Source organism: Dermochelys coriacea, chromosome 8 (assembly GCF_009764565.3).
Source record: "Dermochelys coriacea isolate rDerCor1 chromosome 8, rDerCor1.pri.v4, whole genome shotgun sequence".
Lineage (NCBI taxonomy): Eukaryota > Metazoa > Chordata > Testudines > Dermochelyidae > Dermochelys > Dermochelys coriacea.
In genome coordinates this window covers 17310379-17334226 of record NC_050075.1, presented here as the reverse complement: position 1 = coordinate 17334226, position 23848 = coordinate 17310379, and the positions used below count along the sequence as shown (strand labels likewise).

Sequence of the window (23848 nt, the reverse complement as noted above, 5' to 3'; positions counted from 1 at the left end):
CTTCTGGTTACTCTTTTGATACATTTGAATTAGCTTTTTACTGTGCTTAATCTTGCAGTAAAAGCATAAACTTGTTTTTGGTGATAGTCATCTCTGACTCAGCATTGTCATAATTTCATGGAAAAAAATAAGTAGGAAAGGGAAGATGGGTAGTGTTAGTTTATACACTTTTTTGCTTATTTTTTAAAACATGCATGAAAGAAACCATTCTAATTTTGTTTTACACACTTGTGGTTATGAAATTCTTCTTTCTAGGGGTAGACTCTGGTTTAAGATTCAAATTCTGTCCCTGTTTGGAATATTCCTTGGTGAAATGGTAGAAGCTCTTATCAAGTTCTTGGCTGAGATTTGCTCTTATGGTGGGTAATCTGGAGTAACAGTTGACTGCATTATAGTTACTCAGTTTTTTACCAGTGTAACTATCAGATTACAGCTTTGCTTCTGTTAGATTACACTATTTTAATTTAAATGATTGTTCCACTTTTCCTTCTCTGCCCTAATAGTGTTTACATTTCAACAGTTTGCTTTCAGTTAATGCTCATGTGCCACGGTAATGCAGTCATCTTGGAAATAACTTCTTCACAAGCTGGTTGCATTTTTGAACCTTTTTCTGTTAAATTCAGTTGTTGAATACACAACGGTGTATAAGTTCTATGTTTGCAATAGGTCTTATTTTAAAGGGAGATTTAACAAAACAATCGGGTACTAAAAGCTACTGCCATTTTCAATGCAAGCTCTAATCATAACATTGCAAGTGTCTTCTTAATGTTGCATGGATGATGAGTTTTAAAGGAATCATACAAGAGACATTTGTTAACCCTTCTCCCACTGTTCCGGGAAAGTGAGTTAGAGGTAACCATCTCACAGTAACATCTGTGGAATTTGGGCCCGCTCTTCAGAGATGCTGAACATCCCATTGATGGCAGCTGCAGATGGGGAACCGTAGATGCTCCCATATTCACAAAAAGTAAGGAAAGAATTTTATCATTAGCTTATCACATACTATTAATTCAGTGTGGCAGACTTCTCAAAATTGATTTGAAGTGTCCTATAATACAGTATAGCTATATGCTATGAGCCATAGTAGATACACACATATATGCCTTAAATTTGAATTTCTTTTCATGAGAGTAGTTAAGATTGTCAACATAATCTTATCCTTTCAGTGCCTTATTACAAATTATCCAAACCGATATTAGGAAAATCCATTTTCTTTACTTTGACATAAAGTTAAAAGCATTTTACTAAATATTTTGTAGTTGGTTTTCGTCATAGATGGAAATTCCACAGCTGCCCCAGTGCAAAAAGTTCCTACTCTGTTTAATGAAGAACATTATCTGCTGATGGAGCACAGTGTCCTGTGTTTCTGCAAGTAAATTAAAATGATTACCTTTTTAAATGAGAAGTAATTAATTACAGAACCATTCCCCTAATAAATTTCAGAGCTCAAATACTTTGAGCACATTAGGTTCTAAAACTCGTATTGCATTTTTGAGAGTTAGACTAATTAGTCTATCTTGAATATATAAATTGGTTAATGTTTGAAAACTAGCAGTAAATCTGCAGATAGCTGGCATGGTGATTAATTATGCATTAAACTGTTTTTAAATAGCTTTTCTGACACTGGCACAATAAGAAAACGAAGTGCGAAGAAAAACTTTTTTTTTTGTTCTAGTCTACCAGTTGTCTTAACTTTTTATAGAAAGGGAAAACTTGAAAGCAATGGGAGAAAATATTTATAATTTCTATACCACATTTTTGTAGATTCATAAAACGTAGGTTTTGACATTTAGAGGGACACTGTCAGAATAAAACTCTCCACAAAAACTGTTTTACCAATAAAACCTAATTCACTTTTTCCATTTTACTATGGTCAGACAGTGAATTTAGACTAGTTAAATTCAATAGGTAGTTCCTGTGAACTAGTACTAGCACAATTGTGGTATCCTGGTTCACATTGCTACAGAAGTGAATTTTTTAAAGTGTGTTAACCGAACCTTTTTCAATTGTAGAAATTGTAAATTCAGTTTTAAAAGCCAAACTTAAATTTTGGGCCTAAATTCCTTTGACAGGCATTTACTTTCAATGTCATGAATTTCCAAAAAGAATAGGTAATATGACTCCACTGAGTTCATTTATCCAACTCTCCAAAATGAACTGTTTCCTATAATCAGGCTCTCGGTCACCCCACCCCTGGATTCCTTCATATACCGTATTGTAGGGTATCTTTCACAAATATATAGGAATGCATGTTCTCACACACTCACATTTGAAGCCTAAATGTGGTTTTAGCATATCACTTTAATAAAAAAAAAAAAAAAGTTTAGGTCATATGTTTTCCCCATCTTTTCAAACTCAGACATGGTTCACACTACAAGGTTAGGTCAACAAAGTGCCTTTCATCAACCTACCTGTGGAAGTGGCTTCTCTTAAATTGACAACCCACTGGCGTAAGTGCCTCTCTATGTTGATTTAGGCCTGGTCTACACTGGAGGGCAAGCTAAATCAGTCTAAGTTACACAACTTCAGCTACAAAAATAGCATAACTGAAGTCGACTTACTTAGAGCTACTTACCGCTGTGTTTTCACTGTGATAGGTCAACTGCTGATTCTCCCCCTTCGACTCTGCCTACGCTTCTTACTCCGGTACTGGAGTCAACGGGAGAGCGCTTGACGGTTGATTTAGTGCGTCTTTTCTAGACGTGATAAATCAATCCCCACTGGATCAATTGCTCTGGAGGTAAGTATAGACATGCCCTGAGTAACACCATCTCCCTGAGCAGCGTAGAGTCACAGTCAATGTAATTAGGTCAATGCATTGTCAGTATAGACACTGCATTACTTACATCAACTGTTACTGGATTCCAGGAACTGTCCGACAAAGCTCAACACTGACAATAAATCAGTACAAGTGCTTCTGGGGAGGACGCACGCTGCTGAGACCAGGAGCCAAAAGTTCACACATGCGAGAATAAGTGCAGTGGCTGTATGCTGATCAGTGTTCCCTCTCATTTTTCCCACCCGTGTGGAATTAATTTTGTTACGTGCACCAATAGGGAAGTGATGTGTGCACATAACAAAATTCATGTGGGAGGGGGCTCAGGCCTGGGGCAGAGGGTTGGGATGCGAGGGAGTGAGGGCTCTAGCTGGGGGTGTGGGCTCTGGTGGGGCTGGGGAAAGAGAACTCCCCTCAGCTCTCTCCCTGCAGCACCACCTGGGCTGCAGGGGAGGGAGACAAGCCCTCAGTTATGTTACTTTTCTCTGGCTTGTCCATTTAAAAGTGATATTTTGACAGCAACTTTGTTTTCAGGTCACTTACTCTGAGGTACCTATTGCCTGCAATTTGATTTGTTTCTATATGTAACAACTCTGGCAAGGACTGAACTTCAGGTTATGCCTAATATAAAAACTATCTGTTCTGGATTTTGTCTTTGCCTATAATGAACAAACATCTTCAGAACAAATGTTTTCATCTACCACTAATTGATTTGGAACTTTTAAATAAATAGAGGCAGCTGTTATTCAGGAATCATTGTTAGGACATAATTCAGCTGTCAGTAGAGTCCTAGTTACCTATTAGACCCAACGTAAGTGTCACAGCAGCACTCTGGACTGTGCACTCTGGTCAGTTGAAATTGTTTATTATTCATAGACTTCGAATGGTTTAGGAGCCAGCTACTGTACAGACCACCTCTTTCCCTAGTATATGTTATCATTTTGACCCTTTAGGAAGGTCCTGTGGTCATTCTTACTCCCTTCCCACACGACACACACACACACACACACACACACACACACACACACACACACACACACACACACACACACACACCCCCTGTTGAACTCCTGGGCACTACTATAAGATATTTTCAGAAGAGGATCTTGCACATGGTTGAACTCATTCCCTCTCACATTTCACTACAGACTGAGAAGTTATTTTAATATGTGCAGTAAAATGCATACAGTGTGGCGTTAGAGGAGGAAGTGATCTTGTGGTTGTGGAAAAGATTGTGATTGCAAGTGGCTTCTAGGGTGCAGCTTCTACCAGCCTGAAGGTCTGCAGTGCTGAACTATAGGAAAGGGAGAAATGGGAAGGTGTGTACAATCTCCCACCCTTCTGTCTCCCAGCTCTCCATCATATCTGAAACTGAAATGTGGCACCTCTGCAAATGTGCTAGGAGCACAGCAAGCATCTGGTCATGATCTTGCTTGTCTTCCATTTCATAACCGTCTTACCTGGCCTTGAGCCAGTCCTGTACTTAAATAACATTTCTTTATGTCATACTGGTCTAACATCCTTCTCCCAGAGTCTACCAGGTGACCCTACAACACTGGCCTTAATGCTGATTAAAATGATCATTTTTATATTAAGTATATGACAAGTAACTAGTACCCAAACTCTACAAAACAATCCAACACACTTGTTCCAATGTACTATAAACTTTGGGATTAGCACAATAGCAGGCACGGGGTGGGCTTGTACAGATACCAACAGCTCTAACAAAAGACTCAACATTTTAAATAACTCCCCCAAATTAAACTTCATGGAGAATTTGCTCACAGCACATTACTTGGCTTTTTTTTTTTTCCCCTTAAAGGGTTTGCCAAATGAAAGGTTTAAGAGAGACACTATGCTCTCCCTCTGCTACATCTGTTTAAACTAACCTTCTTCCCAGAGCTCTTCAGTCGTTGATTATACTAGTATACAAACCAATATGTTTTTGGCACAAGTGGTGCAGTATAAATTGCTGAAGAAAAGCATTTAGTAAGTGCCTCTGATCAAGAGCCAATGATTATCTCTGCCTATGCCTCCCAACAGCAACATAAAACCACATTTCTTGCAGTCTCCTCTGTGAACTAGATCAGGCTACGGGAGTGCCTTCGCAGTTAGTGACGACTCCTCTTGGACTCTCCCTTCCTCATTAATCATCTTCAGAACTATGGGCAAGACCTTGATTTGGATCAATTCACCTCTGAATATTTTCTCTCTCAGTTCAGTTTTTCCTCTGTTTTCCACCCTTCCCAACTCCCATTTGGTTTGCCCTAACAACCCCACGCTCTGGGGAAGGCGGGAGATCTGGAACCGAATATTGAAGAGGTTTAGAGGCAACCTGTATTTGGGTTAGTGTTTTAAAAGCATTTACAGTATGGACGTGCTATGGAAAGCTTGATAAAAGAGTTACATTTCAACTCCATTCAAAATACAGAAGAAAAGTAATGTTTCCTACACCGTGGAGGAGGAAAAGCAGTACTTTCTGGTTTCCAGAAGAAAAGTCCAAAATTCCTTTAAAGCCCTTTTATATTATCTCAGGATTAAATGTTTGGCATAAACTTCCTTGATCTTTTATGGCCCCACTCCGCCACATGAATTTTGTTATGTGCAGCAATATGGAGGTGATGTGTGACATAAATTTCATTCTGCACCTGGGTGGAAAAAATTAGAGGGAACACTGTACAAGAGTCAATAATGGTTAAAAAGGAAAGAAGAAGAAAAAAAACAAACCTTATTCTTGTTAAATAGATACCACAGCCTCACAAAATTGTTTAGAACTGTTACTAGCCCAGAAGAGTCAACTCACCTGCACTCATCATGATTATTGCCGGTAATGGAAGAGTGATATTTTACCCACCCATCAAAAGACACAGAGTGCTGTGCACAAAGGTACCTAGGCACCTAAGTCCCATTTTTATGTACTACTGCGATCTGCAAAACTCCCACTCAGCTACCACCTAATCTTATAGGTGCCTAAACTCACTCAGCTCCTAAGATTCTGCTGTAAAAATTCCCTGGACAAAGCCTCTGGGCACATGCTTTGCTGCCTCCCTCTGGCACCTAGGTACCTACCTCCTGCCTACACCTCAGACCAACTGGAGAAGATAGGCATTCATATGCCTGTCATGTGCAGGGGCCCAGACCAGTAGGTTTCCTACTGGATTGCGCCCCGCATGTAAGTTTACACAAAACAGCTGACGGGAAGGCCTTTCCTTATAACCTGTAGCCTAGTAGACAGGGAACTCACCCAGGCTATGAGATACCCCTGCTTCAAGTCCCCTCCTGCTTGAAGGGGAGAAGATATTTGATCAGGAATCAGCCAATTCAGGTGATTGTCCTGATCACTAGGATATAGAGTCATTCTAGTGTTCTCTGGCCCAACTCATATTTCAAGTAGAACAATTTTAACAGGAGAGATTGAGAGAGATCCATGTCAGAATATTCCATAACCTAGTTGTTAGGGTATTCACTTGATACAAATATAGCCTTCACTAACATGTCTACAAGTTAATAACATTTAAATCCCAACTGAGTGACTGACGTTCAGTTAGCGAATGGTTCTGATTGCTTATGCCCTTCCCTAAGAGCACAATGTCTGAACAAAGATTAATATCAGTTTCATGAAAGTTATTAAACACAGAATTCACCACGATAAAACCTGCTTACTTAGACATACTAGAGGGGAAACAATCCCCTGAAGTCAGTGATTTGGTTTTTTACCATAGGCTTGCTAATGTGACCTACTTATTGCAACTTCCTCCTCTTTGATAGCCACCCAAATGCCACAGCTAAATGATCTCCTCATCTGGGGCTTGATCCAAGTCCATTGAAGTCTATGAGAGTCTTTCCTTTGACTGCAACAAGCTTTGAATCAGGCCCTTGATCTATCCACACTACTCAGTTCTTCAAATTCTCCCATCAGGACATCTTAGCCACCATAATACTGATTGAAAAATTTAGTTACAAAGAAGTTTTGACAAAAAATTGGCTTTTTAATTACATGTATATACTGGGGGTGAATTTAATTTTCATTAAAAATAGGTGTTTATAATAACCTGACAATTTCAAAGAAAATCTTTGACAAAAGGGTTACTATTTGTCAAAACTGTTGATGGTAAAAGTGTCCAGACCAGTTCTAATAAGTTTGAGGGGTTTTTTCTTAATCTACAAAGACATGCATAACTAACTGTGTCCTGGCCAAAAAACTTGTGGAGCTGCAAGGGAAAAGTTTGCATAGTTGTTGCCTCTGCCCGTACTTCTTTTGTAGACTTCAGTCTCCAGGACTATAAATCTTTCATCAACATGTACTCACAGTTATGTTACAACCGTGTCTCCCCATAAATTGCTGAGCCAGCATATGTGTCTAGAACCATCATGTAGTTTCATACTATGCAACTTTTTATAACAAGAAATTGAAAAGAAAACATAACCCACTTGATCCTTCGCTAAGAGCTACATTGAACAAAAGCTAAGGGACACAGCTGTGGAGGTGCCTCAGCTATTTAAGAGCCTAATTCTGATCCAGCAATGAAATTGTCTCCTTTTGGCACCATTTGGAATACCTGGTATAGGTAGGCTACTCCTAGCTGAGACTGTGAAGATGCACTTTCACTAGAGTACATATGTTAAATTCTCCCATACAGGTGAATTCAGAAGAATATAAGTGTGATTTCCAAATAGTATTGCACAAAAATACAGTGTTTTGCAAAGCACTTTGAGAAGGCTCTCAAGGAGCAATGGGAATCTCCGAATATTTTTGCTGGATAAACATCTTGGGTCGAAAACAGCTGGGCTGGAAATCTCATGAGAAGGCCCTCATGAGATTTCTAGTGCATTACTCTATCCAGAAAGAGAAAGAACAATAGACATGAACTGTTGCCTAAAACTTGAACCAACTCCTTTTGGGGGTTGGAAAGTATTAAGTTCAATTTTTCTTTCTCTACTTTTTTGTGTATTTCTACACTTCCTTATTTCTGCTGAAACACTGGAAAAGAGGTTGTTTTTCTGGTATCTCAGGCCCAGAGGAAAGCAAAATTACCCAAATTTCCCAAGAATCATGCAGGTTTGCAGCCAAGTTTTGTGGACTCCAGAAGGCTGGAGGATTAAAGTCAGCCTCAAGTGTCCAATCTTAGAGTAGATTTTCAAAGGAACAAATAGCAGTTAGGCACCTAGGACTAGATTCCAAAAGGACTTAGCTGTTCCACTGTGGATAAATAATTTTAAAAAGGTCACTGGAGCAGGGGTACTGGATCTCCTGCTTCTCAGATGAGTGCTCCAACCACCAGGCTACCAAGTCATGCTCAAGTTTGCTTTTCCCCTTGCTTTGGCCCAATCACTCTTTCATTATTAATCCAAACTGGAACAGCTTTCACAGGAGAGACTGAGGGAATCCCACATCAGAATATCCCAATGGTTAGGGCACCTCTCCTGGAAGATGACAAATCCCTTTTCCTCCTCAGGAGGAAGGGGGATTTGAATGTGGGGGCTCCTATATCTCAGATGAGTACCCCAACCACTGGGCTAAAAGTTACAAGGGAGATCCTCCTCCTCCCCAGCTTCTTGTCGCAACAGCATAGCACCTAACAGCAAGAGAGGGTTTGCAGCAGAGAATCCCAAAGATAGGCACTTCGGTGCAGCCCAGAAGCCTACCCCTGAGAAAGAGGTGAGGCTTAGCACACAACTTGGCACCTCCCATTGGCTAATTTAGGTGAGGTGCCACCCAGCATGCTGACTTTTGTGAATCCTATTCTGAGGCACTTATCCCTCCCCCCATTTATCGTATAGAGAGCCAAGGTGTCTAACCCAGGCTTTGTGAATCCCAGTTATTTTCTAGGTGCCTAAAAGTTAGGCATGGCAATACTAAGCATCACCACCTCTAAATTCCCTTGTGAATCTAGCCCCTAATTCCCACTGAAGAAAATCACTGGGAGTTAGGCTCCTAATTTCTATTTGTGCCTTTGAAAATCTCCACCACTGGCTTTTTCCCTGCCATTAGTTCAGAGGCTTTTTGTTTTATTTTTAATTAAAACAGTATCTGTGTTTTCTAAGGCTTTTTAAAGCTAACAGCATGGGTGATACACATGTAAATGGTACAGATTAAAAACTAAACCTAAATGGGATGGTTTAAAGTATTTTATACCGCACATTTAAAAAAACAAAAAGAAAAGAAAAAGAAGTTACTAGGACTTGTTATGCTTTAGGTCTCCACTAGGTGGGCCTGCAGCATGTCTGATGCAGTACTGCTCATTCTAAAGCTAAACTCTCATCTACTGCAGTTGAGCACAAGAAAAGCCTTTTGTCCTCCCTCTTCATCTGTACCCAGCTACATCAATAGGAATTCAATTACCAAGCAGTTAACTCACAACTTTACCAATTCAGATTTCTATTTCCTGCAAAGAACAAGGGATTCATTTCAATCGTGGCCTTTCAAATTAGCACAGATGTTGTTGTAAGCCATAGTGCACTGGGTAACCCTGGTGATGACTGAGAAAGCATTGCCACTTCATGTTGTACATTGAGTGCTCCAATTTTGTAGTCTGAACCAGTTTTTCCTCCCTTTCACGGGGAAGCCTCCTCACCTTCGGCAACCACAACAAAGTCAAGAAAGATTTTGATTGGGCTCAGTGTAATTCCCCCCTCCCAGAGTAACACATCAGATAGGGCTTCTCAAACTTTTTCACAGTGTGGATCCCATTATAACAGACAGTCTTGTGGGCACCTCCCCCTCCATTCATAAAGACATATTCTCCTACCATCCTCTATTTGCAATTGCTAACATCCCTATGGCAACTAAAGCAATGGTTTACATGGAGAAGTGACACGAAAGAGTATTTAGTTTTCAGTTTAGCAGCTGTAAATAAGGCAGAGAAGCTATCTTGGGTTCTTATCTGTTCCCATTACCATAGTATTTGAGCACCTCACACTTTAAATGTGTTTTTATCCTCACAACACTCCTGTGAAAAAGGGAAGTGCTATTATCCCCATTTTACAGATGGTGAACCTAAATAAAAGAGGTGGAGTCACACAGGAAGTCTTTCAAGGAGCAGAGACTTGAACCCAGGTCTTCCAAGTCCTTACTAGTCTAACCACTGGACCTCTCTAGCACCCTTTCACCAGCTAGCTCTCCAAGGATGAATTCTCCAGCCTACTCTCTAGGACCCCCAGTTAGAAAACTTTGCTATAGAATCTATTAACTGTTACCAACTCTTTTTTACCCTGTATTCTTTCTTACTTCAAGCTGTCAAGCCATTAGCAAGACGTCACTTCAATACTTTTGGAAAAGGCTTAAACATTGTGCTCTTAGGTTTGTTTGTTTTTTACTTCTCCTCTGATTTCTTTGCTTCCAGTGTGGGAAATACTGAAGGAAGAAAGCAAGGATTTCCTGCTGTTCATTAATAAAGACATTCTGATGAAGTGGAAACCTGTGTAACATGAGTCATTAGTGTCCTTGAATTGGCCTCCCAATGCAATTTCTCCTCTTTATTAAGAGATGCTTCATTCCATCTCTTCACACACCCCAACTCCAACACACCATTAATAGTAATAGCGCTGCTTTGCAGAGTGATGCTCTACATCACTACTACTGATATTTGAATGTTGATTTCCCTAATTCCTCTCCCTTTGTAGCAACATAAGGAAATCTAGTTTTCTTCTTGGCAACCTGCCTTATTTTCTCATCTACCAGATCCACTTGCTTTCCCAGCCATGTATAAAAGCAGATGCACATTTCAAGAGCTGATGCCAGAAAATAAATAGCATTGTGTGGTTCTATTGGAAAGACCATACCGTTACCCATGTTCCCACCTCTCTTCCGCTACACACAATCCTTGTTTTGACATGAAGTTACCATCATACTCTGGACCAGATCAAGCTAAATAGTCTTTTAACCTTGCCTGTGTCTTCTCTTGGGAGGAAGTCTATGAAACCCTGATTTACTGTTATGAGAAAGCCAGGAAAATTCCCCACCTCTAATCTTTCTGCTCTCTTGCCCAAAGTGTTAAATAGCTCCCCACGCACAGGGTGTACTTTCCCCTCTCATGTAGGTTGCAAACCACAGAAACATTAGTTGCTAAATATATTATAACGTGCTATTACACCTTGGCCAGCACCTCCAAGACCTTCACATAGATCTCCTCCCACCCAGCTTTTCTGCTCTGAGGAATCTCACAAATAAACCATTGGAGTAAAACATACTCCAGTGAATCAGCTAAACTCTAATCCAGGTCTTTTATTTCACATGCTTTCCAGACCCACTGGCAAAGCAGCATGCATCAGCAAGGATTTTATTTCTGAAGTGCACTTTTAAGTCAGCAGATTTCGATTCATGTGCACACCTTCAAAGCGATTTTTAATCATGGGATCGAATCCTGAGGTTTTCACTTGGGGCCCAATCCAGCTCCTATAGAAGTCATATGAAAGACTCCTATTGACTTCAGAAGGAATTGGATCAATATTCAATTTTCACTCTGACAAAATTCCCTTTGAGATCAGTAGGAGATTTACTTGAATCAGAAACCTCAGGATTTGGACCATTACTATATTACAGTCAAATAAGTATGATTATCTCCATTTCACAGAGACAAACCTAGGCAGACAGATTAAGTAACTGGGCCAAAACTACAGTGAAAGTCAGTATCAGGATCAAAAGGCACATGAGTCCTGCCTCCTGCTTCTGCAATGTGAACCATGCCTCATCTACAGAGAAAAGGGTTTTATTTGTGATAGAGTAATGCCAATCCCATACCCAACCTTTGAAGTGTTCCTATTCAATTTGAAAGGTATGTTAACACCAAAAATTCAGTTTAATAAATAAATTATGCCCTGCCTATAGGAAAAAGAAAGAAAGAATTTTAATAACCTGTTAAATTATCCAAAAGGATTGGAGCTCAGATTTATTATAATCATACCATATAGACAAACACTGAAGATTCCTGGCAGGTTATTGGGAACCTTAATGAATTTAGTGCCTTCTGTTTTGTTCAGTTAATATTCACTTTATTAAAACAAGTCAGTCGTCTGATTTTTCAGTAGGTGGTTCAAATGTTAATTGTCAACAAGAGAAGATAATCCAGCATCTTGGCAATACTCTATTGATACTGCGGCTGCTTTATAGAATCACAGATGGAACATTCAAATTCAGGATGATTTTCTGTTCCAATTATCAGTTCACCTGAGGTTAGGAGATCTGAAAACTGCAGCATCCACGCTTTACTAAAGCCATCAACAGACACCACATTTCTTTCCTGCTTTCCTACCAGATTCATTTTAACACATTCTGCCAAGCACCCATTCAATTCCTATTTACAAAAGGCCCAGGTCTGACCTTGCAAGGTCCTCAATTTTCGTTGATTTAAATGGGAGTAGAGAAAAATTTAGCATTTCTCAGGAGGCGCCCAAGAGATGTTTGTGTATTTTGGAATAGACAGTGCCGAAAAAGCAGAGTGGGGTACTCTAGAGAACAGATATAGGACAAAATCAGAAATGTTTGTCTAATTCTCCTCTACCTCATAACTTCGCCCAGTCTTAGCCTGAACAAAGTAGGATCCCAATTATCGAACATTTTGGTTTTGTAAAACCAAAATTTTGACACATTTTGAAAATCTAAGACTCGTCCTCCACCCCCAATTTCATTTCTCTTTTGTAGATATTGTTATTAATTCACAAAGGTGAGGTTTGTTTCCCTGCATAAAGCATGAGTGGTTGGGAGGTTTTAGAGGATGTGAAATCCACCATCCAACCTGGACTGTGGGGTTAATACTGAAGCCCCATGCAGCCACTGTCAGACTAGGAATTGGAGTAACAGCCCAAAGCCCCCTGCAGAGGAGTATTGTACTGGGATGCTGGTTCAGCATAGATACAGATTATGTAGCTGTCCCCTTGTCTGCTTCACTTGCTTACTTCTGATGCAGCAAGCATCAGGTGTGGAGGCTAATACTCTACCCTCAGTCCCACCGCACAGCCCCAAAGTAGGGCGCAGAGGGGGAGAGGGCTTGCACTGGCTGGCCTTCTGAACTTCCTTGCACTTTAGGGCTTGATCTCTGGAAAATCTAGGTCCAATATGGTCAAAAGTACCAGGTGCTGGTCTGAAAACAGATGTGACCTGACTAGATTTTTGTTAATGCCTTTGAATCACCCACAATTCAGTGCGACTAGCAACCTCTGCTCAGAAGAATCCTTTGCTTGGAGCAGCAGGTAGATCCACAAGTCAGACTGAAGTTCATTAGCCAGATTTATTGGAGAAGGTTGCACAAGTCCCTAGATAATAAAGTTCTAAAAAATTCCCAAATTCACTAAAAAAAATTTAAAAAATCAATGCATTTGTTACTAGTTTAATTCTTATTTCCATATGAAAAATGCCCTGGGCAAAGTATTTTTATAGTTTATTTAATGAACAAAAATACTAATAACTTGACCTACAAAATGGGACCATAATTATGGAACAAATTGAAAACAAATTTAGGGGAAGACGAGAAAAGGCAGAAAGACAACACATAGAACATCAGTGAATTTGAAGAGCTTACATTCAAACTACATGAAATAATCATCTGCGTAAAGAACTGTCTCAGAAATGCTAACTGTGAATAACATTTTAAAGGTTAAAGAATAATATTAAACTGAGGGCCCACTAATCTACACTTAATATGACAGACACAAATGAGGAAAAAATAAGAGGAATCTTTATTAACTAAATCTGTAGAAAAAATATCTATAATTTTCACCTATAAATCTGGATTTATTAAGTTAACAGTGAAGTTAGCATCAGGCTCCAGGATCAGAGCTTTTAGCAGACAGTTTCTATTCAGTGAATATTTAACATTGGTCTGTGGAAATACATCTTTCCCACTCAGAAAAATTCAGGGCCAGATCATTCCCACCCCACCCCACCCAAGCTGCATGTAGAGGAGTTCTCCCTTTTCTGAAGCAGGAACAAGCTCCTCCTCTGGCTTCCTCCAGGCCCCAGGGATGCTCAACACCCACACTCCTGCTCTGCCCCAGGCCCAGACCCAACCCAACCCCTTCCTCCCAAGTCCCCGGCCTGCCTCTTCCTATCCCCGCTCTGCCCCAGGACTCACCCCCACCCCACCCCAACCCTTCCCCCAAGCCTCCAACCCTGCCTCTTCCCACCCAGTTTCGCCCCTTCCCCCGCCTCCAAGCGCACCGTCCCCTCCTCACAGGGGCGCGCAGAGATGTGCCCGCAGCTGGCCACTTCCGGGAGCGGCGTGGGGCCATGGCAGGCAGGCAGGCAGCCTGCCTGAGTCCTGCTACACTGCCGGTCAGGAGCTGTCTGTGGTAAGCACCTCCCGGCCGGAGTCTGCACCTCACACTCCTTCCTGCACCCCAACCCCTTGCTCCAGGTCAGAATCCCCTCCTGCACCCATACTCCCTCCCAGACCCCACACCCCCTCCTGTACCCCAACCCCCCGCCCCAGGTCAGAATCCCCTCCTGCATCAAACTCCTGCCTAGACCCCACACCCCTCATCCTCTCCTGCACCCCAACACTCTGCACCAGTCCAGAGCTCCCTCCTGCACCCAAACTTCCTCCCAGAAAGAAACTAATATAACAGCTGATCTAAGATAAGAAGTAGGCTATTTTGAATTAACTTAACTATATTCTATATGTTTTAAGATTGAAATGTAACCACAGAATGGCTTTATGTTAAGTAAAAGGCAAGTTTAGTATAGTGTTAATAGCCTCGATGCCATAATTGTGATCATTTTGTTTTATATTAGGAAAAAGACTTGTATACAGGGGCCCCGCAAAATCTAATAGCCCCAGGCCCACAGGAGAGTTAATCCAGCCCTGCTGAACACCCACTAATTTTTTTCCATGGGTGCTTAAGCAGTTAGATCCAGTGAAGGAAGAATGAAAGAGTATGGACTGGGAGCTAACATGTTGTTTCCCCATAAATTAACACCATGAGATTTACCCTTGTATGTGGCTTTCTGCTTCCTCGATGTCCTGATAGCACAGCTCCATTGAAGCCATATTGCCAGAGAGCTGGAGGCCAGGTTCCAGGCACAGGGTCTCTACTCACATTGTTCTGACTTCCCATGGATCATAGAGTTTAAGGTCAAAGGGACTACCCGATCATTTAGTCTGATCTCTACTATATCACAGGCCACTGAACACCACCAAGCCCAACAACTACAGTCAGACCAAAGTATTACATCCTTAGGAGACTAAACTATTGTGTGCCACAGGCAGAGACAGGAGGGATAAAGGTGCACCAATGTCCAAGGCCCCTACCAGTGCGGGGAACTGATTAAGTGAGATATACCCAGATATACACTTCCTAGCATGTGACCTGCACCCCATGCTGCAGAGAAAGGCAATCTTACCTCCCACACAAGAGGACAATGCAGGAAAATCTCTGTAAGAGACTCCTCCCACAAAAGCCTCTTTCCATGGGTTTTAACACTGGAGTGGATTATCTGGTCTATATATGTTAGTAGGGAAAAATGCAGCAACATTTGCATCACTCTGTGAGAATTTCATTATTTTTTTTTAATAAAGTTGCTTCCATCTCTGGTCTGTCACCTGGAACAGATCCAGAAACGTAACATTTTCCCTGGATGAAATAATGTTTTGTTCCATTTCTCTCTTGATTTGAAACATGTTTAAACATCACCATACAAACAAGTAGTGACATAAAATAGAACTGGTAAAGCCATCGTTTGACTGTTCTTCCTGCTTTGGGCGACCCAGTACTAGATTTTTACATGTCTAAGGGTTGCATACATTTTCACATCTCTATTCTTCCCTAAATAAAGATTATTCAAGGAAAAATCCAATGTTCTACTATGGCCCGCGGGTTGGATCCAGCCTTCAGGGCTTTAAATTTGGCCCGCGGAATTGCCAGCCCTGTGGCACAGTAAGGCTAAGGCAGGCTCCCTGCCTCCCCTGGCCTCGCACCGCTCCCAGAAGTGGCCGACACCACGTCCCTGCGCCCCTGGGGGGTGGGGTCAGAGGGCTCCATGCGCTGCCCTCGCCTGCAGGCACTGCCCTCCTCCCTCCCCTCCCGCAGCTCCCATTGGCCGGGAATGGGGAATTGTAGTCAATGGGAGCATTGGGAGTGGAACCGACCAGTGAGGGCAGCCTGCAGCGTGCAGCGGAGTCGCCTATCCCACCCCACCCCACTGCTGGATATATTGGTCACTTCCAGGAGCGGCGTGGGGCCAGGCCAGGCCAGGCAGGGAGTCTGCCTTAGCCCCGCTGTGCGCCACTGCCACCCCAGAGCTGCTCGAGGAGTGGGTGCTGCCCACACCCCAAACCTCTCCTGCACCCCACACCCCAACACCCTGCCCTGAGCCCCCTAATGTCCTGCTGGGAGCCCCCTGACACACCCTTCCTGCACCCCAACCCCTTGCCCTGAGCCCTCTCCTGCATTCTGTACCCCCTCCTACACCCCAATCCCCTGTCCTGATCCCCCTCCTGCATGCCATACCCCCTCCTGCACCCCAACCCCCTGCCCTGAGCCTCCTGCCACACCCCGCATCCCTCCTGGACCCCAACCCCTGCCCCAGCCCTACATTCAATTTTCCACCCAGATGTGAGCCTCGGGCCAGAAAGTTTTCCCACCCCTGTTCTACAGGTTTTTCCTTATATTTATGGTAACGTGATGTCTGATTCTTCTTTCTGGAAAGATATGCTGCAATGGTTTGAGGAATCTATATACAATTTACAAACAGTTCATTCAAACTGGAATTCATATTCTTATGTCTTAAGTTATGACTGTCTTTTACTGTATTCTATCTTAGATGCCTTATGCTCAGGAGACAGGCAAGATGTGAATGCTGGGTCTTAAAAGTTACAGTTTCTGAGAGACTCAGAATAAACTCAGAGACTGAGCAAATTTGGGTAGGAAAGAAGAACAGAGGGGCCAGCCAAGGAAGAAGGAAGCTGGCTGCACAGAAAACAGAGACTCCATGATTTGGAGGAGAAGCCACAGGTAGTGGTGGTGGTGGGAGGGGATCCTGGATTTCTTAAAGGACACTGACCCAAACTGAAAGAACACTCAAGGATGGGGAGGAAATCAAAGCAGGAAAATGCGTTTAAGTGTTTTATCGTTTTGTGTAGCTCAGTATATTTCTTGCTTTAACTGGATTTTGCCAAAGCCTGTGTGTCTCTTTGCTTCCACTATCACATGTTCTTGAAGAGGTGACCTGTACACGAGAGAATCCACGAGGTGGAACTCTGGGAGAAGGTATGCTTAAGCAACTGGGGTGGTATGGAGGGCTGGAGGACGGAAAAGTCAGTACTAGTCCTGGGGGTCTAGGGCAGCTAGACTATCAAGTCCCATTTCGGTGAAGGAGCAACAAGAACTTGTGTCCAGGAAGTGTCCTAGAGAGCTCAAGGAAAGAGACAGTGCAGCCTTCTGAGACCCAAGGAAGCCTAAAGCATATGGGCCCACTGTGTGAGGCCCAAACAGCAGCCTGGTGAGTGTCCAGCAGGAGGAGCTATACCAGGGCTGTGACATATGCATTGAGTTCTCCATGCCTGACATTTTCTAATCATAAACCTCTGAGATGTCATATGCATGGTTTGTATGTACAGTTAAAATCTTTTAGGCCAATTTTGCATTCATATCTCACAAAATAGATGCCTTTAAAAACCTTTTACTTTGCAGAGGGGTATAAGACTACACAAAGTAGAATTTTTTTTTTTTAAGAATGTAAAAAATGTGTTAATGTCAAGGAAGTGACTGTGAAAGATCTTAGCCTGACAGCACAAGTGACCAACGCCTTTTAGCCACAAAATACAGACAGTGGAGAGAAAGGCAACTTTGCACCTTGCATCCTGTATATTTTAGGCAAAGATCTGCAGTAAAACTGCTTCCTTTTTAACAGTGCTAGACATCTGGCATAAGAAATGTGCCATCCACCCAGTGCATTTGAAACCAGCATTCCACTTCATTTCAGGCAGGCAGTTCTCTCTTTACCTTGCTGTCACTTCATTTTTTCCTGAATATTCAGGAAAAGAACGTCAGATGGAACAGAAGGTGGTTAAATAAGATATTGATGAACATTGTCAGTGTACTTACAGGTATGTGTGAAAGTAATTAGCAGGCTAAGATTCAAGGGACTAAGTCCTGCAGTCTTCATTTATGAGGACATTACTATTTTGATTGCTACAGTTGAATGCTTATGTTTTAAAAACTGTACAAATACAATGTTATTCGTAGTTAATTTAATCTTGATCTAATCTGCTGAATATGTTTCCAAGAATTCTGATGGGCTTCCCAGTCACTAGGGGATTGGTCCTGCTTTGAGCAGGGGGTTGGACTAGATGATCTCCTGAGGTCCCTTCCAACCCTGATATTCTATGATTCTATGATTCTATGATTCTATTCTTAATACTACTGCAACCTAAATGAGGTTGTAGTGTGCACTGATAGTTTGATGCAGAGTAAGCTTGCATTCCTCATTATTAGAATCCATGCTACACTTTTCCTATGATTAAAATAGGCAGTTCTGTCTCTTCGGGGATCAGAAATGCCAATATGGCCCAAACTGGCCAACTTGGATGCTTACAGTTATTTGTTTATACACATTTAGGTAGCTAAATAAAAGTTGCCTGATTTTCAGAGCACAGCTCCAATTAAATTGTTATTGTTTGGAGTCAGAGCTGAACACCTCTGAAAGCCAGGTCATTTATTTAAAAGCCTAATTTTAGGCATCAAAGAGTGCCTTTTTTTGGCCCAAGTTCAATTCATAGATTAAAAATCTGGATCGTTTTAGAATGGGCACACAGCAATGTTATATACATCCGTAGTGGGCTGGGGTTGGTTTCTTTCAAGGAAGTTTCAGACAAACTGATAGACGCAAAGCAAAGCAATTTCATTTTTGACTATATGAGGCAAAAGCCAAGTACTGTGATACAAATGGAATCCATTTCAGTGATTTGTCTCTTCAGTACATTTTTTCTAAATTTATGCACTTTAGTGAAATTATGAATACAGCACACTTAATGTTTGATTTCTATAACTGTGAATACATATAATAATTCACAGCAGCTGACCCCTTTCATAACTATACTTGCCCTTTGCTTATGGTTAAGAAATACATAGGGACCTTTGAACATATTGCCAAGTGGAAACTAAAGAGCCTAAATATGATTTTCAATGGGAATGGTCCATATCACTTGATTAGCTATGCTTGGTTTTAAAAATCAGCCTCTTTTATTTTATAATTTCCAGGAATTCTGCTTATTTAACTATGTTACCTAAACTAAATGCATTTATCTGCCATCCTGCACTAGATTTGCTATGGTGGTCAAGAAATAAAGAAATTCAGTATAGCATTACCAACCCCTTTAGCCATCCAGCTGTTTCTTGTTAACTTGTTCCCAGTATCTCTCAATGGTTTCATTATACTGCATCCATTTGCAATTTATTCAAATGTATACACAATCTGGATCCCAATTCTGAAGCCCTGGTCCTTCAACAGAGAAGAACAAACAAACAAAAAACCCAGACAAGTTAAAACAGCATAATCTTACCATTGAAGGCCAATTATTTTAAAGAGGAATCTCTTTTCTCATTCCACTCCTGCCTACTAGCCTGATATTCTGTAGGGGTAGGATCCACAAAGGGACGTCGATGTTGCAATACCAAGTGTCACAATGCCTACATTTAGGTGCCTAGAAAAAAAAATCATAGGAAGAACACTGCCTATGCAATGAATGGGGAGAGATAAGCACCTTAGAATGTGATCCACAAAAACCAGCATGCCCAATGATTATTTATCCACTCTGTACCAGAAAGAAAAAATGACTCTGTAGTTCAGTGGTTAGGGCACTCACCCATTCGGGAGGTGAGAGACCCCAGGTCCAGTCCCTCTTTCATTATTTATCCACATCAGAATATCCCATAGCTTAGTAGCTAGAGCACTCTCCTGAAGGTGGGAGACCCTATTTAAATTCTTAGTCCACCTCTGGCAGGCACGTGTTCTAATCACCATCTCCTCCTCCTCAGTTCTGAATGGGACCCAATCCAATAGATGTGTTCCGAGGATGCCTACCAGATTGGGCCCACATATGACTTAGGCGGCTGAAAGCCTATCTTCCCCCAGTTCATGAATCGCTCTGGGAGGCAGCATTGCACATGCTCCAGATTCTAAAACTTAGGTGCCTAGGGAACTTTTACAATGGAGAGTTAGGCACCAAGTGAGCTTAGGCGCCTTCAGAGTTGGGGCAGACAAGAAGGATTTTTGAGAACTGCAGTAGTGCTGCGTATGGGGATGTAGGCTCCCAACTCTGGAGGTTAGATGCCTTAGGCTATGCCTACACAGGGATAAAAAACCCACAACTGGCCCCAGTCAGCTGATTCAGGCTTGTGAGGCTGAAAAATTGCTGTGTAGATGTTCGGGCTTGGGCTGGAGCCTGAGCCCTGGGACCCTACAAGGGTGGAGCCTGAGCCCAAATATCTGCACAGCAATTTTTCAGCCTCACCAGCCCGACTCAGTTGACCTGAACCAGCCATGACTGTGCCACAGGTCTTTTATCCTTGTGTTGACATAGCCTAAGTGGCTTTGTGAATTGCACCCTTGGTAACTTCATTGTCATATCTGACTAGAGCAATAGAATGATACTTAAAGTTTACATATTGAGAAAAAATTAGAGTCTCACAATAATGACAGATTGGTTGATGCACAAATTATGTGTCTGATTCTCTCTCTCTCTCAGTTACCTCATTTAATTTACCAGGAGTAAATCCACTGAATTCAGCTGCATTTCAGCAGCATGGGTAGAGTAAGGTTTCAGAGTAGCAGCCGTGTTAGTCTGTATTCGCAAAAAGAAAAGGATGAAGTGAGCTGTAGCTCACGAAAGCTTATGCTCTAATAAATTTGTTAGTCTCTAAGGTGCCACAAGTACTCCTTTTCTTTATGGGTAGAGTAACTGGCCCTTAATATTCTGCATTGTGAAGCTTACTAAAGTTAATTAAATTTAAAAGGCCACATTCTGGTCTCAGTTATACCAGCATAAATCTTAGGCTATGTCTGCACTTACAGTGGTTTGCAGAGCACCTACATTGCATGCCCAGCTAGCATAGGTATAAACATCAGGATAGACAGTGAGACACGGCTTAGGCAAGTAGAGATCAGACACATCAGTACCTTAGAGTGTGCACCCTACATAGTTCATGACATGCCCAAGCAGTGCCTCTCATGTCTATACTGCTGGTTTTAGCAATGTAGCCTTCTCCCAGCCAGAGCCTTTCACTGCTTGTGTGTAGCCACATGCTGCAGTGTGGATGCAGCCTGTTTTTCACTGTGGCACGTAGCTGCACGTACCCAACATGCCACGACAAGCATAGACAAGATCTAAGTCTAACTTTGTTATCCTGGATTTGTTATTTGAATTACTGTAGCACCTAGGAGCCCAAATCCTGAACAAAGACCCCATTGTGCTAGGTGCTGTATAAACTCAGAACAAAAAAGACAGTCTCTACCTCAGAGAGCTTACAATTTAAGTACTGACAGAACAGAAATGGTCTAAAGCAGGGATCAGCAACCTTTGGCATGCGGCCCACCAGGATAAGCCCCCTGGTGGGCTGGGCCAGTGTGTTTACTTGCCGCGTCCACAGGTTCAACTGATTGCAGCTCCCACTGGCCGCGGTTCGCCGCTCCAGGCCAATGGGGGCTGCGGGAAGCGGTGGCCAGCACATCCAAACCTGCAGACGCAGCAAGTAAACAAACTGGCCCGCCAAAGGTTGTCGATCCCTCATCTAAAGCCTCTGAATTCAACTCCTCTGAAATGATCTGCACACACATCCACGAGAACGATGATAATAAAGCTAGTTTTACTTCATTCTTACATCATCATCATTTTTAGATCACAGTTTAACTCTCACCAAGCTTCTTTGTTATGACAGTTACCTTAGGATCTAAACACACCAGGGATGTCCATACATTAAATAACTGATAGTTTTCCTGCTCTAACGTTTTCCATTAGTAGACACAGATTTTAATGGATTTAAGATATAGAATAGGTCATTCTTTTTCCCTTTTAACTGCTACTGTACTTCACTGCAGATCATTTAAACAGATGCCTATATGGAAAACTATTACATTTTGCATGTGTTAGCCCTTTTCTTCTTCATAAGATTTATTGCAAATATATGACAACTTATTTGAGGAATTCCAGACGTGGATAAGCTACAAAAGGTCTCAAATCTTCAGAGTGAGGTAAATAGTAAGTCATAATATGTTTAGCAAATGACAATATAAAACGCAGGAAAACAGAGAAAGGAAAAATGTTCCCTGGCTGCAAAGTTATTAATATTGAAAATCAGGGAACAGTTCTGAAAGTATACTTTTTTAGCTTTCCCAGTTACAAATAAATCAGAACTACACATATATAGTGTATGACACTCCTGGGGGAATTCTGCACCAAAAGAATCCAAAATTCTGCAATTTTTTTTTGTCTTTTTTTTGTCAAGTAGTGCAATACAATCGCACCAGTTTCATTTATTTTGATAATTAATTTAAACTACCATACTGGGGAGGAAAATCACAATAACTTTCATATGTTTAGGAAATGCTGAAGTTAAATTACAAATACTTGGTAACAAATAACTCTGCATTCCAGTTATAATCCTGGATTTTTGTTTAAATTACATTACTTTTGTGTTTGTGTTTGGTGTTCTGTAAAGTAGAATGTCGCTTTAAATTGCTCAGAGTTTCACACATGAAAGTCGTACAGTTTTGCTAATCATTGTCCTGCATTTTTTTTTTTAAATGGATAAGTAAAATAGATCCTGGGCTGTAATCTTACCCCATTGTGCCTCTCTGGCACAAGAAAAAAAGTGAGAAAAGCCCATATAGACCTTCCTAGCTGAGGATTCTGTTACTGTCATTTACAATAAGGCTCCTTTACACCACTCTTGCAAAGTAAAGGATCCATAATTGACTAAGAATGGGAACAATTAACTAACAATGGAAACATTAGCAGCCTGCCTGCTTAGTTGTTACATTTCTGCCCTGCCTCAGGGACACAGCCTGCTTCACAAGGCCCTACAACTTCAAGCCCTGGACACAGCCACAAGGTGAGTCTTTCTCACTTTTTTTTTTTCCCCGGAACACTTCATGAATTTGCGTGTCATCCTTGCACAGGGACCATTCTAATCTTCTCTGTATCATTCCAATTTTAGTATATTGTTAGCAGGCAGGCACCCAGCCCCACCCCCTTAACATCTTTCCATGGACACAGGCACGCATGCCCCCTCCCCCCCACCCCCCCGATCTGCTTTCTGAAGCCGGCTGCTAGGGAAGGGGTGTATGCCCCACAGATTTCTTGGCTCTCCCATTTTTCTGCAGGGTAGCCAAGAAATCTGTGGAAGGTATGAACTGAGGCACAGAATTCTCCAGTAGTAGGATTCTATCTAGCAAGTTTCTTTCCTAAAGGCATTCCCCTTGGCATCCATCCCATCCCCTCAGCCTACATTTTAAGACAATTTGTTTTTGGACATGGAGACTCCTACATGCCTGTTAGGAATTACAGCCTGTTTGGGGGCTCTCAGCCTCCAAACAGTTACAACCACAAATATCCTTATTACACTCAGTAGGACTACTTTGTGCATGAAGTTACTCACACAGAAGAGTGTTTTCAGGATCAGGACCTTAGCAATGAAATGGAACAAAGAAATTCCACAGAAGGAAAAAATCCAGTTATTACACTGAGGACTGAGAAAACCTACCCTTGTTTTTGGGGTAGAACCAGGGACTTGCATAGCCCTATCCTTAAAAATATCTGTTCCTTCCCTTCCCATTTATATATAGGAGTGAGAGGTAGACTCAGAGAGGCACTTTGCCCAGAACACACCTGAGCCTGCTTGTGCTTGTAGAGTTGTTATAAAAGATCAGTTAGCAAAAAAACATTATTGTTCTTTGTGTGTTATGTTTATTTCAGTGCAGTTGATGTAATGGAGTTGAAAATGATGCTTTGCAAAGAAAGATTGGGCTTAATTGAGACCTCCTGAGAAAACAGAATGTGGCAGGATAGGCTGACTGAATAAATACCGAGCGCCACATTTTAAAATCTGAGAGTCATAAGTATACCTGCAAAAATACATATG

At 41.8% G+C, this 23848-nt stretch overlaps 1 non-coding gene across 1 annotated transcript; it reads right to left on the bottom strand.

Annotated features, from left to right (window-relative positions):
- Window positions 1–22841: 22841 nt before the first annotated feature.
- Window positions 22842–22945, bottom strand: LOC119860850. Its single transcript, XR_005294666.1, has one exon. It is a non-coding gene; the product is annotated as a U6 spliceosomal RNA (small nuclear RNA).
- Window positions 22946–23848: the final 903 nt, after the last annotated feature.